This window comes from Diabrotica virgifera, chromosome 8, assembly GCF_917563875.1.
Source record: "Diabrotica virgifera virgifera chromosome 8, PGI_DIABVI_V3a".
Classification (NCBI taxonomy): Eukaryota; Metazoa; Arthropoda; class Insecta; order Coleoptera; family Chrysomelidae; genus Diabrotica; species Diabrotica virgifera.
This window is the reverse complement of record NC_065450.1, coordinates 92183900-92194278: the sequence shown is the minus strand read 5'-3', so window position 1 is coordinate 92194278 and position 10379 is coordinate 92183900.

Here is a 10379-nt window from a genome sequence, read left to right as displayed (position 1 = left end):
CAACGTCCCTAAAGAAGTTTTCACTTAAAAAATTACAAGTAAGATATTTCAACGGTTCCAAAATGTTCTATAGTAAAAAAAAATTATGTGGAACCTTTAAGAAGAGGAAAATTTATTTTAAGACATTTTGGTTCGTACAATCTAGAATGACCTTTTAAATGTATACCTATATAAAGAAATACCTGATTGAAAATGTTGTTCCTTTGTTAATTTTAGGATTAAGTTAATCGTTTGTAATGTTATTCCTTTCTTAATAAGCAATAAGTTTTATAAGCCAACATAAACAATAAATTGTATTCGTTCAGTTTTGAGCAATTTGGTTTAATTTTTTTAATGTTTTTGTTTCTATTTTCGTTCATTTTTATTAATAAATGCGTTTTTATACTACAATATTGCTATTTTTTTCAATAAAACACAAAAAAACTGCGAAGAAATTGCGAACTTGATAAAATGAGTTTTCCGTTAAAATATATGGGTGGTTCCGGTGAACCAGGTGGGGTGAAACGGATCACTGTTTAAGTAAAAAAAAAAATAAAAAAAGCAGCTGACCAACTTCAATTAAAACTAGTATGACACGTAGCCAAGGCATGTAGCTATATTGTGTATTTTTTCAGAATGTTTCTACAAAGAAAAAGCACTAAAAACTTCCAATTTTGATCCGTTTCACCCCGTATGACGGTATGTCATTGAAATACGCGGTAATATCATAGACTTATACAGTGACGACGTTTGAGTTGGAATAAATTCATTATATCGAGAATGGACAAATTTGGAGAGAAATCCTGAGACAGGTCGATTTTTATTTTTAAATTATGACTTTTTGCCATACAGGGTGATTGATTAGTGGGGTAAAACTCAATAGATCCGCTATAGTAATATAGGTAGCAATAAAGGTTAATAACAAAAATTGTAGACAACTTTGAGATTCACATTACAAAATTAGCTAGAATGTTATAGGGTGTTCGATAACACAGTGGCAGACCAAACTTATGTTTTTTTAAATAGAACACCCTATATTTTATTTTATATTCGAAGTTCTATTAACTTCTGCATCACAAAAATATAAAGGTTTGTTATGTTATACAGGGTATTTACAAAGTTTACAAACCAATTTTATATGAAAATCGTAACAAGTTCAACTTCCTGTATAAATAAAAATAAGCAAAACAGCAATGGTTTATTAATGCCATATTTTTTAAGTTATTGTTAAAATTTTCAAAAATTATTTACATTGCTAATTTTCTTTATATCAAATACAGGGTAAGTCAAAACGCAATTACATTATTTTCTCAGTAATTTTAAATAGAACACCCTGCATTTTATATCATTATTGAAAAGTACCATTACCGTACTTTAATTTTTATATAACATTCCCTATGTCCAAATTGATTAGTTTTCGATATATTTTCATTTTTCAGAGCCAATTATTTTAGGTGTCTAAATTTTTCCAAATTTTAAGTAAGCCATGTCTGAATTGACAATTGACGATTACTGATTATCAATCCGGTAATCAATGTAGCATATATAAAGAAAGAAAAATAATTTATTGGTACCTAATACATTAAACAAAAAAAAAACACAACCACGACGTGCAACATTTTTGAAACAATGAAAAACTACTTTTGTATGTAAATGTAACAAATTAATAAAGAAAGAAAAATAAATTATTAATAATAAATTTTACAAAAAAACACACAGATACAAAATACAACATTTTCTGAAGACAATTAAACACTACTTTTGTATGTAAATGTAACAATGTAACAAATAAAGAACGAAAAATAATTTATCAATAATCCATTTTGCAAAAAAACATGTTTGAAAAAATTAAAAGTAACTTTTAATAAAACATTTTTAATATTTAATTACATAAAGTGTTCAAAATTACCTCCTAACTGTCCTAACACATTTATGCACGCTTAAAAACGATCATTAAATGAGTTACTTAGACTACGAAGCATTTGTAAATTAACACATCAAAATATTCTATTTTTCATCTCATCCCTTGTTGTTGGAGGATTTTTATAAACGTCATCATTAACGTAACCCCAAAAAAATCAGTAGTCAATTGAAATGTACATTTTTTAGGCCGTACCTTACATTTGTTAGACGAGTCAATTTTATTTTTTTATTGTGTAGAGATCAGTAGGAGCTTAAGTTCAAGTTTTTGGGGTCGCCACCCTTGTCCCCCGGCCGCGATCCTGGAAAAGGGATGCAAAGGGGTTTCGAACTATATCTCGTAAACTACCAACCCTACGTAAAATCTAGTAGAACATAAAATGTAGCAAATTAAATTTTCTACAATTTTGTTTCCATTACTTTTTGTCGTCATGTAACCAACAAAAAAGATATAAACAAAAATAAGTTAAAAATTTTCATTTGGAAGTTTTTTCAGTTCATTTTACAATAAAATAACATTTTACCAATTTTGCAGAGCGTTTTTCAGCGAACAATTTCCACTATAAAGTTGTTTAATTCTATTTATTTATCTAGGTTTTACAGCGCTTCAAACTTGACCAGATTCTCGAATGCTCATGGGATACAATAAAAACAAAACGTTAGGCTTACTTTTCTATCTTTACAGGGTGTTTCATTAATAATTGTCCATATAGTAACTGGAGAAACCTTAGCACAAAATACGAAGATTTAACCTAAAACGCTTAAATAAAATGTGGTTCCTTACTGAGTTACAGGGTGTTTTATCTAAAAATTTAAAAACTATTTTTGCTCAGCATTTTAAAACTATTCGACGTATCCTTTTCATACTTGGCAGAAAGTGCGACTACTATACACCCTACTAAATTATGATAAACAAACGTTTATAGCTACTACCAGAGGCGTACGACAGGGGATAGTGAATGGTTAACCCTTCTCAAATTCTACGCCACTGAAGGAATTACTATTTTAGTGCCATTTTTAGATTCTCCAATACTTTCTACGTACATAATACACTCTTCATTGGTAACGATAAAGTCATTAGTTTTCGAGATATTTGAAGTTAAATATGAAGCGGCACAGTTATTTTGATTAATTTACGATATCATTCATATGATTAAAATTTAAAAATTATTTGTACCCAGTACTTTAAAACTATTTGGCGTATCCTTATCATACTTGGTAGAAAGTGTAGGTACTGTACACCCTACTAAATTAAGATAAACAAACGTTTCTAGCTACTACCAGAGGCGTACGACAGGGGATAATGGCTGGTTGACCCTTCCCAAATTCTACGCCACTGACGAAATTGGTATTTTAGTGTAATTTTTTGATTTTTCAATCCCTTTTATGTAAATAATATACTCTTCAGTCGTAACGATAAAATGATTAGTTTTAGAGATATTTGAAATTAAAAATGAAGCGACACAATACGTTAATCAAAATAACCATGTCGTTTCATTTTTAACTTCAAATATCTCGAAAATTAATGACTTTATCGTTACGAATGAAGGGTATATTATTTTAATAGAATGTATTGGAGAATCCAAAAATTAAACTAAAATAGCAATTCCGCCAGTGGCGTAGAATTTGGAAAGGGTCAACCATTCACTTTCGCCCTCCGTACGCCTCTGGTAATAGCCAGAAACGTTTGTTTAACATAAATTAGTATTTTGTACAGTACTTATACTTCCTGCCAACTATGAAAAGGATACTTCGAATAGTATTAAAATTATGAGCAAAAATAGTTTTTAAATTATTAGATAGAACACCCTGTAACTCAGTAAGGAACCACATTTTATCTAAGTGTTTTAGATTAAATCTTCGTATTTTGTGCTAAAGTTTCTCCAGTTACTATATGGACAATTATTAATGAAACACCCTGTATATTTTTTATTCATACAATTATTGATTATGATTTTAACACTTCTATGCTATTATTAATATATTTTCGACCTTTCTCTCCACTATAAAACTTAGAACCCTAAGCATATATAGAAAAGGTACAAGAAGTTGTTTGAAGACAAATTCGCCGGTCCAGAAGATGAATGACGCAACCGAAAAATGCAAAATTCTTCAGAAGAGCAAAAATACGATTTTTGAATATTTAAAATAGGGATTAAATTAAGAGTAATCGTCCAGGATCATCGGTATGGCGTTTGTTTTTTGACAACGATGGTTTTTATTTTTATCGACATTGGTTCGAATTTCATTAGATAACTTAATTTTAAACTTAACAAGGTCTAACGTAGCGCGTATTTCAGTAACGACGCAACTACTCTATAGTGGCTCAGTACATTTTTACAGTTCGGTCGTTTTTGTATCATCTGTACATAATATTTTAGAAGTTAATTCGCAATAAATAGGAATTTTTTTTTTCATTTTATTAAGTGCAAATTTACAATCTACTCCAATTACAACACAGAGTATTTAGCAAATAGTAGCAAAGTCTTGAATCCTGGCATGCTTTGGGCACCATCCATCGATGGTTCTCCAATACACCTAATCAGTTAGGTCCTCTGGCCATGTCCTTTTCAGTCTTTTTCCCACAAGTGGCGGCTGGTAGAGTTGTTGAATAGTTTGACTTTCATGGGCGAAATTTCTTTCTTGGGCTTTGGTTGCCTGTAGTCTAATAACATCTTCGATGAATGGTATCCCAAGGTCATTATGGATAGTTATATTGGAGACGTACCATGGTGCATTCGCTATCATGCGCAGCGTCTTTGATTGAAAAGTTTGCAGTATTTTAGTGTTGCTCGGTTTGCTGCAGCCCCATAACTCTATACCATAACTCCATATCGGCTTTAGTATAATTTTGTATAATAATACTTTGTTTTCTAATGATAACTGGGATCTTTTACCTAGCAGCCAATACATTTGTCTGACTTTTAAATTTAGTTGAGCTTTCTTGGTTTTGATATGGTTCTTCCATGTCAGCTTTCGGTCCAAATGGAGTCCCAGGTACTTGACATCTGATTTTAAGGGGATAGGAATGTTGTTAATATGAACCTGTGGACAGTCGATCCTTCTTGTTGTGAACGTAATTTGTGAAGACTTTTCACCGTTTACTTTAATCTTCCATTTTGTTAACCATGTTTGAAGTGAACTTAAATAGTTTTGCAGTTTGTTAGAAGCTCTATCTGGGTTATCGTCTGATGTAAGGATTCCTGTATCGTCGGCAAATGTGGCCATAGTAATGTCATCATCAGCAGGTATATCAGCAGTGTAAAGGAGATAAAGGAAGGGACCGAGGACACTACCTTGAGGTACTCCGGATTGTATAGGATGATATTTGGAAAGTGAGGTATTTACTTTGATTTGGAAAAATCGCTCGTTCAGATATGATTTTAATATCAGGTATATTTCATTAGGCATATTCTTTTTCACTTTATACAATAGGAATTAAGAAAATTTGCAGTTAATACGTCACTCTTCCTCCATACCGGACTGAATATCTGCCTGCTATTAGTTTTATTATTATAATTTATCCTGGGTGGCACAGCAGTCGGTTCCCCTCTACTTAACTTATTCTTACAGTTGTGCTACCTATTTGGTCACGTAGTCGTATTAAAAATTGTGAAAAGTATTTTGAGTTTTATAGGATAATTCTATTGAGAGTCTTGTGAGTAAAATTTATATTTTTGTGATTAGATAAGCATTTTGTGTTTTTTGTAAGCGCGCATCATGAGTGGTGGTTATTTTATTTGTAAGAAACCTCTGGGGAAAATTATTTGTCAGTGGGAAAGTCGAGCCATCTTTACTTACTGTTGTGGGCGAACGTTTTTCGTCTCTTTATATGGCGGAAATAAAGACGATTCTCTCGAAACCCTGAAATACAAACGATTCGCTAAAACAGTGACAAAAAATGCATTTAATCTCTTCTCACTTCCTCCAACACAAGATGCAGCCCGATTCCACAGACTCCGAGTGTATCACCAGATTCAGTCATGGCTCGGTAAACATTGTGATCCAAAAGATTGGGGCTGGAAAAAGCATGGAAAATTTTGGATACCAATCCAAACTTCCCCTGAGCTTATTAAATTCATCTTTTGCAGATGCAATGGAAATTGGAAGTGTATGTGGTTGCCAAAAAGCAGACCTCAAATGTTCAGCAGTGTGCCTCCATTGTGGTGGTGAAAGTGGCAGCAACATCGTGGACATATCAACATTAATTATTGAAGAAAATGAATTGGAAGATGAATTACCGACAATGACTCAAACTCTAACTCTCATTAGGTTTACCACAAAAATTCACCCCGGATACTGATTCAGATCTTGACTCGCAGCCTAAACCATCGAAGAAAATGAAAAAGTAATAACTATGATAGATCTTTTTCAAGATGTAATAATAAATAATATTATTTTGTCTAGAAATTGTCCGTGGATTAGACCTTTTGGGGATCCTCTTCTTCTTATGCCGTCTTCTAACGAAGGTTGGCGATCACTTTTTTAAACGCTTTTCTGTCTTTTGCAACGTGAAATATCTGTTCAACACTGAGGTTAGTCCAATCTCTGATATTCCTCAGCCAAGATTTCTTCTTTCTTTCTAAGCCTCTTTTCCCCTCTACTCTTCCTTGCATGATGACGTGTAGCAGAGAGTATTTATCGTTACGAAGTATGTGGCCCAGATACGATGTTTTTCTTATTTTAATTGTGTTCATAAGCTTCCTGCCATGCCCAATTCTTCCCAACACTTCTTCGTTTGAGACTTTTGCAGTCCAAGGAATTTTCAGAATACACCTATATAGCCACATTTCGAATGCCTCCAATTTTTTTACAGATTGTGCTTTTAGAGTCCAAGCTTCTACCCCATATAGTAGTTGCGACCAAACAAAATTCGACGAACCTCAATCTAATGTCCATACTCAAATTCTTAGGTATTTGTAAACATTGAGTTGAATTTTATAAATCCTTTTCGAGCTATTTCTATTCTGACTCTGACCTTTATCTCCTCATCTTTCATCTTGATCCAATAATTGTGAGTTTATAATTACTCCTAGGTATTTATACTTCTCGACACTTTCTTTCGGTTTACCCTCCAATGTCAGATGTATGTTGTCAACAGGGTTTTTTTGAGATCACCATGAATTTGGTTTTATTTATATTCATTTTTAGTCCCATATTTTTGCTATCTCTGTTAATGATATCTAGGAGAATTTGTAAATCGTCTATATTCTCTGCCATGATTGCGGTATCGTCTGTAAATTTTATGTTATTAATGATGCTCCCTCCAATCCTTACACCTTCAGTTCTTTCCCATAATGTCTCCTGAAATATTAGTTGGGAGTACACATTGAATAATTGTGGCGACAGCACGCATCCCTGTCTGACTCCTCTTTGAAGTTCCACTTGGTTTGTCTCACTATCTTCTACCCGTACAACCGCTGTTTGATTGTAGTATAGATTTTTGATTAAATTAATATCCATGGAATCCAGCTGTATGTAGATAGATAGATAGATAGATATGTTTATTGTTTCTAATGAAAAATCATATAACAAGAGGTTGAGTACAAATTATTACACATAAATAGTCGACGCTTAATGGAGATTTAGTTACAATTATTCATTTAATATAAATGAACGCAATCTGAGTGCATTAATAAAAAATGTACACAGTTCCTTAATCTCAGTGGGAGAATGGGTTGTATTTAAAAACAGAAAAAAGCTCTCGGTATTCTCTACAAATGATCGAATAAGGGTTGATCTAAAACACGAGTATAATGGACATTCCAACAAAATGTGGGAAAGAGTCTCTAATTTGTGTAAATTACATATTGAACAATTTTCAGTTTGGTCGATGTGATACGAAATCCCTTTATAATAAAATTTTATGTAAAGTTTAGAGCAAAGTCTGATTTGTGAATAAAGTCTTGTAATATATATGGGAGTTTTTATTTGTAAATAGCTTTGCGGTTGCCTATTGTGTGAGAAATGTTTATAGTACAAAGAATAGCGAGAACTTGTTAATGCTGATAAGTCATCTTGGAAGAGTTTTTCTTTCATTTTTAATAACAAACCGTTTCTTTGATGCCTCAGTAACCCCCATGATAAATTTTCCCAAGTTTCTATTGCATCAATTTCAGAAAAATAATTTTTTAGCTGAACTACCCAGTTATAATTCTCATTATTGTCATTATTGTTACATAGCTGACGAAGACGGTTATAACAAATTCTTGGATACCTAGAGGAGTCCATAAGTAAAATTCTCTCAAGCCAATTAAGTGATATTTTAAAAATTAAGTATTTTAAGTGAACTTGGCCAACTTCTAGCCTAACATAAGTATTGGGGGTATTTTTTGGTAGATGCAGCAGTCTCTTAAAGAAATTAGTTTGAATTTGTTCTAGAGTATTTGAGTAGCGCAGACCCCAGACAGATATACACTGAGAAATACAGTTTAAAATAATGGAATTATATAATGTAATTCTCGTCTCCCATGAATTTACTATTGCATTAGACAAGAGGTTCATTACTGCTCCTATAGACTGCTTGGCTCTAGCAATCGTAGTAACGGCCATCTCTCGAAATAACGAGGAACTACTAAACGTTACACCCAGATAATTAAATTTATTAACGCTTTCAAGTTTTTGACCATTTAGTAGGAATCCTCGCTCCTTGGAGAAATGGCCACCCCTCGAGAAGACTAAGATTTTGCTTTTGGAAGTGTTTATAGTCAGTTTATTCTGTGAGGTGTAGGTTTCCAATATTCGTAATTTGCGGGTCATGTCAACTTCTGATTCTTCTAATATTATCAAATCGTCGGCATAGAGTAATAGAAGAATATCAGTATTACCATCAATATTAATTCCCTTTGCCCCTGCCTCCCTAAAAAAGGCCTCCACATCTGAAAGAAAAATTGAGAACAAAGTCGGGCTTAAGCATTCTCCTTGAAGAACACCTTCCGTTATTTTATATTGTCGTGACAATTGTGAATTTGAGCGAACCTGGAAGGTAGCTGTATGTGTTTCAATGCATGTATGAGAATACCATGTTGAACTCTATTAAACGCCTTTTGGAAATATATATAACATATGAATACGTTTTTATTGTATTCCTTGCATTTTTGTAATAGTACCGTCATTGCGCACAAAACCTCTCTTGTTCCCATTCCACCTCTAAATCCAAACTGTGTGTTGTCTAATTATTGTTCTTCACGTTTTTTATATATACGCTGTTGAATAATTTAAGTAGTATTTTTAAGTAACCGTGACCGGTCTCAACTTGCGTAGAGAAGGGGCTTTGAATTGAGTAGAGCCCTTCAGTACTTTGCGTAAGACAGACTGGGCGGGGAAGTCCTCAACCTCGACACGGCGCGACCCAATGGCTGATAGGGAAAGTTCCTGCAGATATGCAGGACAGGTACGAATAAGGCATTGCCAAATAAGTACCCGCGGATCAACTGAGGATATGACATTAGGCAGCAGTAATGTCATTACTGGATTAAGGCTGTGGGAAAGTATAAAAAAAATCCTGTAGGCTTAATTCTAGATACTCACAGGCCCACTCGCATCATGAGTTAAGCGGCTGTGACACTGCGATGGGGAAGGCAACGGGAAACCACCCCATAAACAATCCCTAGTTCATTCATCATGGTTAATGTAAACCAATTTGGAGAAGATACTGATCATGGACTTCGGATACCAAGATCTGGCAGGGGAGGAAGAACACGAATATGTAAGGCTTCCCAGGTCGTTAACTCACGAAATCCTTACCAATATTTAAACACTAATAGAGAAAAAATATGCACGTGGAACGTTCAAAAAATCTGTACATACTTGGAATGTTCGAATATGTTTGAAGGGGAAAAGGTACACAACACCATTCAAGAAATGAAAAGACTAAATATCGACGTGATGGGAATCAGCGAGATGAGATGGCCAGGCTCGGGACAGTGCTGTGTAGATGAGCATATAGTATATTATGCGGGAAACGATAAACCACATCACTGGAATGGCGTAGGCGTAATTCTGAGCAAAAAGATTGCTGGGGCTGTGATCAGCGTGCTACCTCTCTCTGACAGAGTCATTCTCATGAAGCTGCAAAGCAGGCCAGTTAATACCAACATCATTCAAATCTACGCTCCAACATCAGAAAAGCCAGAGGAGGACATCGAGGAGTTCTACGCACTTGTACAAAAAGCACTAAAATATACCAAGAAGAACGAGCTTACCATCATCATGGGTGATTTCAATGCCAAAGTCGGTGCCAAAAAAACAGAATTGAAGACACTGTCGGACAACACGGCTTAGGCGAGAAAAACGAAAGGGGAGACCGACTTATCCAATTTTGCCGGGAAGAAGATTTTACTATTGCTAACACGTGGTTTAGACTTCCCCCGAGACGACTTTACACATGGAAATCACCTGCAGATACAGCCAACAATATCATCAGAAACCAGATAGACTTTATTCTCATTAACAAAAGGTTCAAGAACAGCTTGACTTCG